The following is an 18,470-nucleotide window of genomic DNA, read 5'->3' as shown; positions in this document are numbered from 1 at the left end:
TTACGGGCCAAAGTCATTACTTTGGTTTGACTCCTGTTTATTTTCATATTATATTTATTGTTTAATACATTTTCCATGGATGTCAGAGCCTCAGTGAGTTCTTTTTCACATTTAGAAATCAGGGTGATGTCATCGGCAAACCTAATCGTGTCTTCAAAGGTAAAAAAAGGTGTGAGTTATAGAGAAGGGTGAGTTATAGAGAAGGTGTTAAAATACACGGAGGCTTTTCTCCGTGTATTTTAACACCTTCTCTATAACTCATTTTTTCCCTGATTTCATCGATTGCGCACTGTATATATCCATTAAATAATACTGGAGATGGCGAGCATCCCTGTTTTATTTTGGCTTCTTTTATGTCATTTCCATATTTAATTACAGAAGCTTCATTTTTATATAGTGCAGATATAATTCTCCTGTCTCTGTATTTCACCCCTGCTTTTTTCATAATCTCAAAAAGCGTTCTCCATTCTACTTTATCAAAAGCTTTTTCAATATCCAAAATAGCAATATACGTATTTTGATTTGTTTTTAATCTTTTTTCCAATGTTATTCGCAAAGACAGTATAGCTTCCCTAGTTCCCATTCCTTTTCTAAATTCAAATTGGTCTTGAGAGTAACCTCAACTATTGGTTTGATTCTCTTCAAAATAACCTCTTTCACAACACGGACTATCTCTTCGTTCTAGTAACGAGAGAACCCTTTTAATATCCTGTCATCGCTCTAATTTTCTTGCCTCCTCTTTCACAGTAGTAGCCGCTCGATTGCTGAATAATCTACCTACTAATGTTAGAGACGCCCCTTCTTTATTTACATTTAAGTCAAGATTGAAATGTCACTGTCTAAATATTTCAATTGTTTATTTATCCTTCTTCTTTCCTTCCCATCCTCTCTCCTGTCGTATAATTTTAATTTTGCTAATCTTTGTTTTTAATTTTTGGATACAATTGAAAGATTCAATATGTCCATGTATATATAACTTTCTCAAACTGAACGGTTTGGGTAGGTAGGAAGAAATTGCCTCAAGGCAAGATGCCCGCCCTTATATGTATATATATATTGTGTATGTAAATAAAGTGTCAAATAAATAAATGAAAATAATACTTGTCAATATTTTAGAGGCATGAGATATTAAGCTTGGTGTTCTATGTACATAAAAATATGTTTACGTGTGCACTATTTCAAAATGAAACATAAATAAATCAATAAATATATAAAGAATACTTAAGAGAAGGGAATACAGAAGTCTAGGCATCTATAGAGCTTATTACCTGTCATATACTGTTTGAATCCAGTTTTTGTCTACAAGAATACGGAAACACTCAAAATACTGCTGATAAATCCACATGATTCAAAAATCATAAAAATTGAAAAATAATTAAAGGTTTCGTATAGTATGTAGGTGAAATAATTCAATCAGATGACTTGCTTCAATCTCACCCGCAGCAATAAAGGTTTCAGCTTTTTATCTTCACAAACATCAACATATAAAAGGAAAGAATTGAAGGAATGTAGACGTTTAAATATACGCAGAATAGCGGATGTGTCACTGAAATCAGCTTATGACAGGTCATAAAATGTTATTTATATCTGTTGTTATATGTCAAAATAAGAAGAAAAAAAATCTTTAACTAAATCCATCAAAATGATATACTTATTTAATATTGTTAAACGCAATTTTGTCGTATAATAAACAAATCGTAAAATTTATATTGATTTATTGTACACTGATTATTTCTAATAACATTTGTTGGTGGAACTGTATGTTTATAATAATTGTATGAATTCGGTATTTTGTTTTTTCTTATTTTATTTTTTAATTGTAATAAGTTAAAAGAAATCTAGGCATGTGTAAGGCTTACTACCTGCCATTGGCTGGTTTGAGTGGCAACTTTACACACCGCATTACATAAACATCAACATTTTCTCAGCTCTTCCGCCATCTGTTAACTTTTGTTAAGTAAGGAAGTAAATTTATTTCAGTTCGAAAAGCACAATTATATAAATCACAACAAAATATACTTTCTAATATTTATTAATTTTAAAATGTGAATAATGAAAGTAATTTCATTATTTTAGTACGGAGAAGTTGATTTATCTTCTAAGATAATTAAAATACTACAGAACTTGCTCGAAATTTATCTGAACCTTGTTGAAATTAATCAGCAATTATTTCCACCCTAGGAGTAATGATAATCCGCGCTCTCGGTCCATGTCTATCGAAGTATTATTCCTCTCTCCTCGACCCAATCAGAAAGCCCAGAGCAAAAGGTTATTACAAAATCATCGTTATACACCGACGAAACAATTTACAAATTTCCGCGCTAAGAAAGCGTCGCGACGCCGACGCCTCTTCAAGATTTATTAGTTAGGAGTGGAAAATATCCCTTCTTCTCTCCGATGGCGTGAATTTTGATTGGAAATTTAGCTCCCATCTTGAACAAAAGGTCTCGGAATATAAAATGAGAAAACACTGCTAATAAAGTGTCAAAAACAATAGACGCTGGTGCCACTGATGGAAATATGAGACGTCTACTGTTATAATAATGGAATTTTAACTACGCAGTATCGGCCTGTCGCTGGAAACTGGGTACCAGAGTTGGCTCATTACTGCTCTGGCCCACCAGGATAATCTGCGAATGGGTTATATAGTATATTCAGTTACTCGAGTTATTATTTTGCAGTATTGATACTTTTTTGTCAACAATATTGAGTCGCGTATCATTTTTAAAACAAAACATTCTTAACAATGATTTCATAAACATATGTTTTACAATTCATAATGAACATTTTATCAATTAATCCTTAAAACTTCTTGGATTTATTAGCAGAAGCACAACTGACTTAAAAAATATCAATACCCTCAAAACTCTCTTCTGTTTCCTAGTTCGCCCGCATCTAGAGTATTCTTCTGTTATCTGGTCTCCATGTTATGATGTTCACATCAAGAATGTTGAATCAGTTCAACATCGATTTTTGAGAAAGAAAAGCTGGAGGTTGGGCTTATCCATAGACCAATATACGTATAATGAATTAGAAACTACCTTAAATATATCTTCTCTTCAAGACCGTCGAAATAAATCCGACCTTCTAGTCCTATTTAAAATTTTCAACTCACTTTTTGATGCGCCTGAACTTTGAGCTCAATAAAATCAAATATCCCAACTAGAAACCTCAGACAAAACTTACTCTTTCATACCGATAACCATAGAATTAACTATAGTTTTCCTTCCCCTATGCCTAGAATTCTTAGGTCTGCCAACAAACATACCAGTTTTGTTTTTTTTTGGTAGCAAGTTGTCTTCTTACAAGCGATCACTGAATTAAATTCAATTATAAACACCTCTCTCTCGTTTCCACTCCCACAAAGTCTACAATAAATCATTGAGTTTTTCTACTTTTTTTAAAAATAATTTTCTTTGTATAAATATGTCCTTAAAAATGCCCAATGAACGTTTATATAAATAAATTAATTAAGTTTGTTCATTTTTTTGAAGACTAGGACTAGATTCCACCCCTATGAAATTATTAAGATGTGCAACAGAGATATCGAGCCATAATCGGCAGAACAACGTAAGCAACAAATAGTGAATTGTGCAGGAGAAGGTATTTATTTTTTTGTCTATATTTACTTTTTTTAATAATTTGGTAAATGGGATGTAAAGTGGTTAGTTACTGCTAATACTAAAATTACATCCAAATTGTTTAAATACCTTCCGCTTTTAAGAAAGTGGTGGTAACGCTGTTTTGCCTATAACTCAGACAGTGGTGCGAGCTAGTGTAACCACCTGCATTATCGTCAGTTACGTTGTTTTGTTTAGCTTAAAAATAATATATCAACATATTTTTATTATTTTTTAAGAGTGGGGTGATGCGGAGCAATATCTAGAAAACTATAATCGGCCTATAATTTTGGTTTATTTGTAAATATTGTTTTTTTTTTTTTTATAATGGATGTTGTTTTCTTTTAATAAATAAAAATAAATATCTTTAAATGTGGCAGGTGAATTTTATTGGGCTATTTTTTTTTCACACTTGTGCAGGGGGCAATAAGGAACACTTTTCTTTTAAAAAACGCTATTCGTCAAAAATGTCGCTTACGTTGTTCTACCGTTTATGGCTTGATATAAACTATTTAAGAGAAGAGATTATAGAAGTCTAGGACACACTGTGTAACATTCACAATTCTTCTTGCAGCAGAATAGTGAAATAGGCTGAATATTAATCAAAACTTCTTAATTGAAACAGCCTCCAAAATTCTAATGTATTTTTTTTTGTTTGTTAAAAAATAAAAAAACAATAAAATTATCATTATTCTAATTCCGCGCCCAGTGGTGTATAGTGGTGCATTTTTACACTGCAAGGAGCATATCTAGATCTTTCTAAAGGAAAGATCTGCTAGGAATCGAACCTGAAATCTCAAGCTAATGCGCTAACGGCAAAGCGGACGCATTTAATGCTTTTTAAAATTAAAATAAATTTAAAAAGCAGGCTTATTATTTCACTTGAAAAATAGTCATTCAATTTATTGTAGTGGTATTTTATTATACTCTACTAGATAGTAGCTATTTGTTAGTTTATGTAAAACATATGATTGAATGGGTTTAATGGATTTAACGGATTTAACCTCAAGGAGTAAATAAATAAAATAATTAAAGTAGCTTACAATTTTTGGTTTATTACACACAAAAATTCAGAGATTACACAAATAATATTTTTGAGTTAATTTGAATACTGTTGAAGACAGAGAAGGGCGTGTGACGTGTTACGCGCCCTTATATAGGTCCATTGGGCACTGCAGCCATAGACAACAACACATCCTCGTCTCTCACTCTCTGGTCCCTACATTGTTTTTTTCCTTCGTTTTTAATTATGATATTTATTGAAAATATATCTACATAGATACATAACTACAGAAAAAATAAAAACAATAAGAAAATTAAAAGTACCTATTAAAATTAATATCTGAAAAATGTAAGCAAAATAAAAAAGAAATAACTGAAAAGGTCAACCTAAGAAAATAAAAAAAATGTTTGACATAAATAATAAATCAATATAGGAACGTTCTATCTACTAACCACTTACATAATGAAAACATAATTTTATTTTTACTATGACATGTTTTCATGTCAAGTGGCAACATATTAAATATTTTTGGAACAATATAATCCAACGTACATAGTCCATATTTATTTTTAAATGTTGGTACAACTAGGCCAACAACAGATGTAAATCTTGTTAGATAGCTGTGTTCTAATTTATTTTTATATATCGAGCTGAACATCTGTTGGATAAAAATTGTGCTCCATAAAATACCCTTAACTGGTAAAACGTTTAATTTATTATTCATGAGTGGAGTATTATGTCTCCGATTGTATACATAATTGGGCGCAATCAATTTGACAAGTGCATTTTGAACATTTTGTACTTATTTAATGTTTGTTGCACAAGAATGTCCCCAAGTGGTGATCTTATTATGGATTCTCCCAGAGACAAATATACTAATCGGGTTATTTTCGCAAATATGACATTAGTTAAAATTTTAACAGCGCTTGTTGGAATTTACTTGGTAAGGCGTTAGTATTTAGTTATTTATACGTAAAAAAAGAATCGAATCATCTATGTAGAGCGAAAGAGCAAGGAATATTTGTTTTGCTTACCAGTTCAATTAGGCGTTTAAAAATTTTCTTCTAAATCTAAAGGGACAATAATCACTTAATGGGGTATGCAAGGGTGTGTTAATCCTTCGCAAGGTGCGTGCGTCTGTGTACGCACTTCTTAAAGCAATGCGTTGTTTGCAGAGTGGTTTGCTGATTGGCTGACCAAAATCCGAACATAAAACTAGAACGCAGAGCGCGATATCTAAAATGGTTTGACGAGTTAGCTAATCAATTTTCAAATGTTTTTAGGCAAAGCAATACCTACACTGCTTCTATAGACAAATCGTCACTGGTACATAGGAATGTATTTTGCAGTTATAAAAGTCCTTTATTTCACGAAGATATATTATATGGATCCCAGGTGGACTGTAAAATAAATATGATGTAATATAAATATTATTATAAACACATCTTTACATTTCCAATTTATAAAAACAAAGAATTCTATATTTTTATAATAAAACCCTCTTCACAATTTCCTTAAGTTTCATAATACGGCGTATTTCATTCAATACTCGGTGATGATATGTCGCAATTTCATTTATATTTATTTGGGAATAGGAAAATATAAGAATAAAATAACATCGGCTCAATTTCTCGGTCTTATTTTGCCGTTACGAATTATATTATTTTCAAATTGCAATAACTTGTCGAGTGTTGGCAAACGTTATAAAGTAAAGAGAAATTCTTTTCGTCTTTTTATTTTCCATTTATTTGAGGAGAGACATGGTAGTTTTTTACATTTTCCATACGTACCATTAATAAATTGTGGCGCGACGAGTAAACATTTATATTTTAAGTAGGGTATTTTACTTGTTGAAAAATCATTATTTAGTGTAATGTGTAACCAACTGCGGCACGGTGCCTGTCTATGTTGTTTCTACGTTTTTGAACGGAGTTTGATTAAAAAATCTCTAAACCAAAATCAGCGATAATTCCACGGGACCACATTTTTGAAAACGAACTTAAAGATTCGAATCTCAAAAAGCTGTCATTTTAAATTTTCATGGCCCACCAAAATGTTTAAATTTTTTTTTAAGAGCTGTTTTTTTTTTGTTTATACTATTTTTTTTACGAAATTTGTATGCAAATAAAAGTTTATGATTATTTTTTATTTTTTTAAGTTATTTAAACTAATATAAATTTTTTAAAACATATTTAAATATGAAAAAAATACAAAACAATACTACGAATTTAAAAAAATGAAAAATAATAGTTTAATTCTCTAATGTATTCAATTTATTATTCAGTAGACTTGGAGATCAAAGAGTTAATTAATAATGCTTTTGAAAATAATATTTTGGTATCATTTTCCGTCAATTGTTTGTTTAAACGCTAATCATTTAATATATGCGTTTTATTGAAATGGCAAATAAAACAAATTTATCATCAATCATATTGTGTTATACCTATGCAGATACGCGGAATTAGCGGCCACAATTTGCTTCTACAAACATCATTTTTCAATATGAAAATACTCAATCATTTATTAATGGGTTGAATTCACCGCAACATATATATTACTGTATTGTGTAATTTACTTGGGTTTTTAACACACCATAACTCAATTTTATTTTTTGTACCCCTATAAATAATAAAATACGAGTAGTTTGTTTACGATATTTAGGAAAAAAAAAAAGAATGCTACCAAAAATTGAAATAATTGGGTAAATTATAAAAACTCTGAAGTATATTTTTTCATTAAAACAAAATAATAATAAATGTTAACAAAAAAATATTGCAATTGAGGCAAAACCGCTTTTGAGAATGGAATATGGTAGACAGGACTTACAACTTGTAACTGTCTGGTTAAATTATTATAACTCTTAAAATACTATGGTAAATAATTTTTTTATTTTTTTATTTTTATTTATTAACATACACGGCATAATTGCCTTTTACAAATTTATAATATAAACATATAAGGTTTGATATTTTTTAAACTACATATTTGCACTTAAAACTAAGGAACAATAATCAAGCCTAAAAATTATTTAACATAATATTTTTTTAAAGAAAAAGTTTAAATAAAACAAAAGTTTGAAATAAAAAGTATACGAGAACTTTAAAAATTAATATAAAAAGTAAATCAAATTTTAAACATAATAAGGTTTATAATAAAAATATATATAAAAAAAAAAAAAACAGAAAATCATATATGAAGTAACTACATTAAATATGATTACTGCTCATCTTTGAAAAAAATTATAAGGTTTGTTCTATAAGAACAATACCCCACATTAAATATATCCGATATGTGGGAACAACTATTGCCGAGTTCATGAAGTCGGCTCAATACGGCATTACAATCATACACTGTGCGTGAGTTACTACTGCAAAACGGTGGCACCCGCCTAGTTATCCTTCCAGGCACCCTGAAGTTGACGAGTGACAAAAGTTCTGGGCAATCCCATATAAAATGCACAATTTTATACAAATTTAACAGGTCTATAATTTTTCTTCTATCGTTAAGTTTAAGCAAATTTAATGTTTTTAATAAAAAATCGTAATTTAAAAATTCATGACTAATTCCAAGTTTAAAATTTATGTATCTTAAGAATTTTTTTTGGACCCTTTCCAGAGAATTTTGATGACAATTGTAGTAAGGAGTCCAAATTGTCGAGTTGTACTCTAACTGACTTCTCACTAAAGAAGTATACATCAACTTCAAAGTGCCTATGTTTTTGAATTCATTAGTCACACGTAACACGAATCCCAACATTTTCAGAGATTTACTAGTTATGTTGTTAATGTGACTAATGAAGGATAATTTTTGGTCGAAAATGACGCCTAAGTCGCGCACCTCAGAAATTGAGATTAATTGAGTATTTCCCATCAGATAATCGAATAATATGGGATTTTTTATTCTAAAAAATCTCATTACCTGGCATTTTTTAATATTCAATTGCAGTTTATTAGCAGAGCACCACTGAAACATTTTATCTAAATTACGCTGCAGAATATTACAATCATTTACAGTATTGATTATTTTAAAAATCTTCATGTCATCGGCAAACAGCAATATCTCCACATCATCAAATACATCCATTACATCATTAACAAAGATGATGAAAAGTATTGGCTGTTATTCGGGTTACCACAAGCAAAAGACAGAATATTCTAAAGTTCAGACATTTGAAAAAAAAACATGTAAACAAACTGTTAAATAATTCCTTTTCAATAATTTACAAAAATTAACAATTAATATACCCCTGTTATAGCAAAGTAAATTTAAAATCTGAAATACACCGGTCATCTCACGTGCGTGCGTACATCTCTCATCACTGTCAATAACCGACTGATTCTCTTTTCTCACAACCACCGGCCACAGAACAGCGTCTCTGTCTTTCTTGTTATGAGTTATATTTTTGTGCTCTCTCTTATACATATTTATTACTTTATTAGCAACACGTTCATTCTTTGCGTAGCAAGAATAAATATATTTTGTATTAAAATCCAGCATACTTATACAAATTTTATTTTCCAAATCCGGTGTGAAAATGTTCATTTGAAGGTCTTAAAAAAATACATTTTTATAATTTTTAAAAATAAGAGATTCTTTGCCTAGCAAGAATAAATATTTTTTGTTTTAAAATCCAGCATAGTAATACAAATTTTACTTTCTAAATTCGGTGTGAAAATGTCCATTACTACATTACTACACATTCCTATGGAACAAATTCAATACATTTCTTTGTTATTTTTTTTAAATATACCTACTCTTAAGAATTGCAGGAAAATAACGGACCTAATATTTGTACATAAAATCATTAATTCTTAATTCAAGTATTGCGAGCTTTTGGATTTAATTAATATTAATATACCAACACGTAAAACTAGACAAAACACTCTGTATTATTGTCACCCTTCTCAAACCAACTATATTTGTCACTCACCTATACTGCGTATACACGGACTAGGAAATTAATGTACCTCTCATATTGACATTTTTAACTCGAGTCTCTGTGAATTCGTATCATCTCTCTGTAAATATTTTATGATGTTCTTAAGTAATTGACGATTAACGAATTATTTGCAAAAGCTACTTGTACTAACGATCTGGTGTTAATTCATTTTATATTCATATATACCGACTTTTTTATATCTCTTGTATGCTGACATACATACATGTATATTTATACATTTTTATTTTTCTTTTTCTTTTTATTTTATTTTTCATATTTTGATATTGTTTTTAAATTTTTGTATATCTTACTAACTCATTGTATTGTTCCATTTTATATTGTAAAAGGCACTTGTTCCTTTTAATAAATCAATAAAAAATCACACATTTTCTACTAAAATTCAAAGACTTAGGTATCTACTTTAAATATTTATTTGGATAAGATTACAAATTTCGTCATTAACAAAAATATTGAGAAAGAGAAAAATTAAAAGTAAAAAATACATCTTCATCTAAATCATCACACTTTCCGCACCCAATGGAGCACTAGGACACAAAAGGGAACTGCATTGATAAATTATCTGCAGCTAAGTTTGATCATATATAACGTCAAGGCAAGGTGATCAGTCTAACGCTTCAGGTCCCTGTCCAGGATCTATGAAATATTTCAGTTCAAAAAACCGTTCAAATCAATATTTTGAGTCGACCCTGCCAGAAATCAAACCCAGGACCTCGAGAATGTAAGTTTATTACGTAAGACAGACTCATATCCACTCGATTTCAGGATTTTTACCTAAAAGTAGCCATCGAGTCGAAAGAACTCGTCCAGAGTTCTGGTTCTATTTCATACACAGAACTGCACTCTTTATCCACCTGGACGCAGATAATAAAACATAAATTAAATTAATTTTACAATAGTACTTTTTTGGATTTAAAACCTCAACCAGGATTTTACGTGGAAGTTATTCTTGTACAGAAATATTAAGAGTAAATAAATTAAAAATATTAGCTGCCTCTTGCTTTTGCTCTACCTTTTGCAGGGGTAGCTTATAAATTAAGCACATCAAGGTCACAAGGTTAACACAAGTACATTTTGGCAGACGAAAAATGGGTATCATTGTTTAATAAACCTGGGTATAACTTAGCATAACATTTGTAGATTGTCCTTCCATTGTTTAGAGTAACATAAATATGAATATACCCTCGGAGCCACTGTTTATTTTAGAGATAGAATAGGACGGTCTCAAAACAAACTTTATTTATTCTCATCCTACCTTTTCCAACTCTATCTTCCCTCACTTTACCTCACCTACCCTTACGTAGCATATATTTATCCTAACTTACAACAACCTTATAATGACTTTACGAATAGTGTGATTAAGTGTTATTTTCTCTTAAGCTATTTTTTTAATCTGAAATCTAAGAATATTCATCAAAACATTAACCTTTTGGTGATTTTGTGTACAAGTTTTACATACAAATAATTACTTTAAACACTTTATACTTTTAAAATCAAACACCACTAAAGCGTCACTGTACAGCAGCGGCGTCTATACTGCATACTGCGCATCAAAATTTTGTATGGAGTGCAAAGCTGTGTAGCGCAACTCTGGTACTGTTTGTTTCATCCAAAACAGTGAAAACAATATTTCATACCGCTGCAACGCGCCATGCAATGCAGCGCAGTGACGCTCTAGTGAGGTTCGACTTTAACTCTGACATTTATTATAAAAATAACATTCGAGTTATACCGTAAGATGTGAGGCTATTTAGAATAGAGAGTAACTTTGGACAAAAAAATGTTTTGTAAAGTAAAATAAATATAAAATAACCGTGTTTTAATTGCCTTTTTTACTGACTGGTTTCAAAGCTACACAAGCTTTTTTATCGAAGTATATTTAACTAATGAATCTTTAACTGTTTTATTTCGTGTGGTGTTTACTAAATATTAAATCGAAACATTAAGTCTTTTTGTCATGTTCGTTGTAAAGATGGGAGATAATGGAGTGAGATGGATACAATCTTTAAAGGTAAACCTAGACAGGAATGGACTAAAAGTAATTTTGTTTATTTGATCATTTGTTGTTTTTTTTTTCTCATTATGAATCGCTTTTTTAATTTCTAAGATTTCGTCTCTGATAATTTTTTAAAGCATTTTTTTCCACTAACGCTAATGTCTGAGCAGATACGAAATTCAGTTTTTCACGGTTATTGTAAAGTGTGTCGTTCCCACACTGTATCACCATTTTGGATTGCCTTACAACGTCCATCATCAAGGTCCATATCAATCCTAAAAAATATGGTTTTATAGAAGATAGAACATGTTCAATTCGGTTTGTGGCCAGTGTAGCCAGTGTGACTCACGGGTTCTGGTCCTAGGTTTTTAAAAATATTTTTTATTGAAGATTTCAACAGATTACTAGTGTATTAACACTAAAAATTTACAGCAGTTATTTGGAGTTTTCATCCGTTGTGTGGATCCCACAATACATAACAAACATAGAAAGGATTGAAAATGTTCAACGAAATTTTTTTAAATGCCTAGATTATAAAAACAATAAAACGCTTTGTACTTACAGCCAATCTGCCAAACAAAATTGTTTTTTTATCCTTGAAAATAAACGCAATGTATCTGAATTATGCTATTTACATTAATTATTTAATAATAAAGAAGACTCTTTTAACTTCCTCTCCAAAATTAATCTAAATGTCCCCTTTCGCGTGACAAGAAATAAGTATTTATTCCATCTGCCCTGTAGCACTAACTATGCACAACACTCTTTCCTCTGTCGTTCTTGCTTTAACTTTAATGCTTTTTTTATGTATTAATATATTTTACATGCCACTTAATTTATTTAAAAATAAATTAAGACTCATTATTTCTGGCTGCGATACGATCCCACTTACTATTTAATGATGCTCACACTTACACACACCTGAACACTTACTCCCACACTAATACACATAAACACACATTTACACTTACTCTCATACAAACACACATAATTACACCCTTTTGCTGTAACACAATTGAATAATATGTATGATTCTCATTAAGAAACTTCGCTGGTCTGTCTTTAAACTGTATTTTTTTTTAAATAAATCATTCATTTAACTGAGGGGTTCATAGTCCATGATCGATCAAACACACACGCGCCAAATAAGTTCATCTGAAATTATAATGCGACGACCGATGAAGTAAGTCAGCGTTTTCTATAGAATCCAATTCAAAATATTATGCAACTCTAACGGTATTACACATAGCGACTAGAGCGTCGTTTTGCAGTACATTCGCATTGTTCCCACCATGGAGATAGAAAGAACAAAGGAACGTGACCTACGAAAAGACCACAGGGCGTGCTAACGCAGAGTCAGTCAGTCAATCAGTGAGTCCCAGTGCAGCCAGTGAGTTCAATCCCTCATCTCCGTAACATTCGCGCAAAAAAAATAAAATGATTATATATTTTTCATGTAATAAATACCCATTCAAACCGCAACCTCATTTTATCTGCCACCATCAACTGGGACGTGGCCACCTCATCAAAATCCTACATAACAAAAAAAAACATCCAGAGAACAAAACCAATGACAGATATCCACAGAAATACATACATGTTTTAAGACATGTTTTAGACATTAGTTGTGAAGATAAGTGTGTTTGTGAGGGTGTGGGTAGGTGAGAGGGTGGGTAAATGGGTGTTGTAATGGAAAGGGTGGTGACATGTGTGTGTATATTATTGCACAAGTGTCAAAAATAAATAAAATGTTAACGATTAGATATCAAATAATTTTTTTTAAAACCCACTCTACCCAAACTTGGTTTTAATTTTTATACCACAGATCAGTATAAAACGATGGACTTAATTTTATTATACTTTAACATACATTCAAAACAACAATTATTTATTGAAAATTTGTATGTAATTGTTAATTTTGACACTTAATAAATATGCTATGACTGCCACATTTTGTATTGTGACAGTCTTGATTATTATAAAAGATTATAAATAAATATAAAATAAGAGTATTATTATGAACGTTTTAATTTAGGCAGTTTGACACAGTGCACGATACTCTAAATTCTATCAAATGTCATACTTAACTCAAAACACAGTTTAAACAACGAATTTTTTTTTTTTTAGTTGCTTTTTATTGCTCTTTTTAAAGCAATAATAAATAATAATAATAAAAATCACAGTTTATTAACAAAAATAATAATTACTTTATCTATTTCATACACACTTATGTAATAGATTTATCTGGACCATGTTTAGTCTGCCTAATTAGGTACAACCTGTTTACAGGCAGACATTTTTATGCAAAAATAAACATTAACACCTACCAGTTAATTAACTATACAACTATACAATATTCATTTATTATTTAAGAATGTATTTTGATTAAATTTTCCGATTTTTCTCAACTTTAATCCAGGAACCAATTTTTTACAAATTTATTAAATTGAATCTAAGTCATGGTTTTGCAATGTTTGGGTAACATATTGAGTATTTTGGGACAAAGAAACGAATTCAGAGTTTGTGATAGACCCATGACCCATTCTCTAGTTTGACTTCTGGTAGTGTAGAAGTGTTCCTTTTGGGATTTTATTATAATCTTCCCAATGAACTAAAAGCCATTAAAAATTATATATTAATAAATAAATTTAAAGTTAATATAAAGAAAAATTTTAAACACGTGTAAAAACAACATTAAATTTTAATTAGTATGAATGTATTATTGTTTTATATTTGTTCTTTATATATCCTATGTTTTTATTTTCTTTTTCACATGAAACACACCTACGAGTACATACTCGTATTTAAAATTATATAAATTCCTATAAATAAACAACTAAAACAGTGTAAGTCACTCTCCCAGCACAAGAGTTAGTCTCTTTTTTTGGAAAGTTACAGTAATAATATTTACTATATGTGTAAAAGTTGATATGTTTAGAATTTTTCAAAAACATGTACTTTTTATGAAATTTATTAAAAAAAATATTTTTTTTCTATTTTTAGATTTGCTTTCACAAACATTATGATTCTAAAAATATATAATTGCCTTATATCTTAGATCTCAAATTTCTCAAATAACTAGATGCTGGGGTACCTGAAGGGCTTTTTAAAAATGATTTTGATTATTGATTTTTGAGCGGATTCGAGAGGTTTTAATATTGATTTATTAGTGCCTCTCCATCCTATTATGCCATTAGTTATGATTGAGTAACATAAAATAAAATATAGTTGTTTGACAACAATATTTTGAGTTTGTCCAAATTTTTGTAGAGAAGTTTGTAGAGAATTGAAGAGCTATAGATGTTCAAATATAGGCAGAATGGTGAATGTTACACAGTGTGTAAAGTGGCCACTTAAACCAGCCATTGACAGGTCATAAGCCCTGTAGATGCCTAGACTTCTATATGACCTTCTCTTAAATGTTCTTCATCTCTGTTGTAGTATGTTAATAGTTGTTTGAGTTTAATTAGGGATAATATGTGACGTATCGGTTTGAAGATATGGGTAAGTTTTCTATTTTTTTGTGTTATGTATTCTATGTGTTCTGTCCATTAAAAATATTTATCAATAATTATTCCCAAATATTTTATATGGTGAACTGATTCAAGTATTTCAGATCATATTTTTAGCTGAAAGTTTTGTTTAGGTTGTCCCACTGTGATTTTACTAGATGTCGTATATTTTGTTCTGTCAATATTCAACGTTAAAAGATTGTTATCCAGCCACATTTTTATTTTATAGACACCGTTTTAAGCCGCAGTTTGAAACAGTCTTTCAAAAACCGTGATCGTCATTATTTTATTTTTTCTTATAAAATATCATTTCATAATGGAACATTTCAGATAAACTTTACAACAAACTAAAAGATGTCTATGCATTTAAAATTATTAACCCCTCACAAATGTGTCGTACCTGTGTTTACTGAGTTAATAAAAATATTATTTAAGTGGTTTTAAATGGCCATATGTAAATAAATCGTGGATTATGAAAATATGTAAAGAAAACTCATAATTGTAGCAACAATTCACGGACAGTGTACCTATACTTGTGATGCCGTATTAAATATACTTCATGAACTCGGCAATAGTTATTCCCACGTATCCGATATATTTAGTTTAGGGTATTGTTCCTATAGAACAAACCTTTTGAACTTTTTCAAAGATGGTGAATGGTAATTATATTTATTTATTCATGCATTTCATAATATACACAGTTTTTTGTCCACTTTGCCCAGCTGTATGAAACAGTACTTATGATTTTCTTGTTGTATTACTGTAGAATGTTTTATTATTTAAACTTTCTACTGAATATGCTTTATCATTTTTTAAATATAAATCTTGTATAATTTTTAGGTTTAATTTTTTTTATATAAATCTTGGGTATAAGGAAATTTATGTTTTAAAAAAAATATATTTATATTAAGCCAAATTTGTAGTATTATAAATGTTTGTAAAAGGCAGATTTGCCGTTTATGTCAATAAAATAATGCGTGCGGGTTAGTGTTTATGCAAAAATATGACGTATTATTTATTATGAATGGGAGGACGCTTTTATGCGGAGTGAGCAAAGAAAAGAGGAACGGGAAGATTATAAATCCCAACAAATACCTCTTGTGATGTTATATGAGAAATTGTTATTCCCTTTCGGAGCCGACAAGCCCCTCCTTATCCGCTAATTGCACATTAACGTCGTATTGTTTAGATCTAAGAAATGTTCGCTGACAAGATGTGTTGAATAAAGGTACATTTCGCCGCATATTTAATTAAACTCGGATTTGCATATTATAATAATGATGCCTTAGAATTTCGGGCGATTCCAGGAACTTACGTTAAATGAGAAGTGATTTTTGACATAATAGGGAAATATCACATACTACGAATATCGATAAAAACACGTGGAATGGATTTAGAGAAAAATAAGTGTATTTTCAAAACCTCTAAGCATATTGTAGAGAAATGTTTTCATTCATAATTTTGAAAATAAAATTCTCTAAAAATAAATGTTTACAAAAACGCGACATGTTTTGCCTTGAAAAATGTGACTTCAAGATTCGTGACGATGGCTTATTTAAATTTAAATTTATATGGTCACAAAGTTCAAAATCTAACCGAATCGTAACGTATTAGGGTCTTGGCCAATGCAATAAACCGTTTTCCTGGGAATTAAATATAATAAATTCAAAAATACGTTTTATGCTACTAATAAGTACATTACTCGGCATAATTTAAAATTGTATTGTTTCCCTAACTCTAGGTTCATCATCATCATTATCTTTGAATCGGGTGATGGTCCCGTGGCTAGTGATGCGGACTCACGGATCAGAGGTCCAAAGTTCGAACCCCAACTTGATTTGCATTTTCTAATAGTGAGTTATTTACAGCTCGTTGAAAATGGCCACCAAAATGAAATATTTCGGTTGATCATAAGAACGCTAATATTTATTTTTATCACAAAAAAAAATAATCATTTGTATGGCTATGATGTCACACTACTCGACATAGGACACAAAACTATCAAGTATATATATATTTATATATACTTGATAGTTTTGTGTAATAGACCAAAGTAATAGAAAAACATAATGAAAAATCATTTTTTATTTTAAAATCGGACATCTACAATTGATTTGGTTTCAAATCCAGACGTCTGTCAATCGACCAATAGATGGCCGGCATTCGGGTCATGTGATTAATAATCTGTCATGGCGGATTGCGTTATAAAAACACCAAATAAGCTTAATTTCATTATGTACAGTAAATATTTAAAGCAAAATTTAAAAAAATCAATATACTACTTTAGTACAAAAAAGTAAAACTAGCTCTAAATCGTTTAATCGACAGATGTCCTTCTTTGATATTACCTCAGAGTAATAATGCGCTACAGCTGTAGCTCTAGAGACACCTTTTTTTTCTTTTGCATAGAATAAAAACGATGCAATTTTTTGTTTGGTCTTTGGTTTAACAGACGCGTAACCAACGGTTTTGATTCTCGGCCTAAGTACCTACGTCCCATTGTTTTGCTGTAAACTAGAATAATTTTTCTCTGCATGGGCGGCTCTACAGCGTTATTACTCTGAGAATATTTCTCTACTCAAATATATCTGAAAATATAGTAATAAATGTTGTCAGAAACATAAAAAATATTTACGTGTAATAAAACAATGACAAACAATTTTAATTATGTAATTATCTGTAAAAATTGCATTCAATTTTCAATTTTATTTTTTCACATATTTACATAAATGAACAAAAAACAGATTTTTATTTATATTTGTTTATTTGTTTATTTGCTTATAAACAGTTAAGTACACATTTTTTGAGACCTTGAAGTCCTAACTCCATAGGACCAAAAGTCCTGTGCTAAGTTGGGACAAATAATTAGTTAACACAGGCATAATATAAATATCACCACTCATATTATAAAGAGTCAGAAATACAAAAATAATTTTAAAAAGAAGTTGAACTAGTCATTATCATTTTAAATTGGGTCAATTTTGTTATTTAGTTAACTAACAAAGTAAAATATTAATTATTTAAAATGTTGCTGTTATAATCTATATAAATTAATACAGGCATTAAATTTTTTTTTTAAATTTATTTTTGTATTGATTTTCGTTTTTTCAATATAAATAAATAAAAACAGTTTTGCTGAATTGAACCAATAATATTTAAATAAAGTCAATTACTTACATTTTAATTTTTTATTTAAATCGCATTGTTATAATACAGTACAATGTATAAAGTAGGCGTGTAATATATAAAAATATATTGTTTGTATTATTTCATAATTTTGTAATAGAACACTGCTATGTTTAATGCGCACTAATAAATAAATAAAAAAATACACCTTTTTACGCTACGATTTTTGTTTCAGTTAAATATTTTTATCTCTTTT

The sequence above is a fragment of the Micrasema longulum genome, unplaced genomic scaffold, assembly GCF_059751315.1.
Source record: "Micrasema longulum isolate JH-2025_06_02 unplaced genomic scaffold, ASM5975131v1 h1tg000544l, whole genome shotgun sequence".
NCBI classification, from domain to species: domain Eukaryota; kingdom Metazoa; phylum Arthropoda; class Insecta; order Trichoptera; family Brachycentridae; genus Micrasema; species Micrasema longulum.
This window is presented reverse-complemented; position numbering follows the sequence as displayed.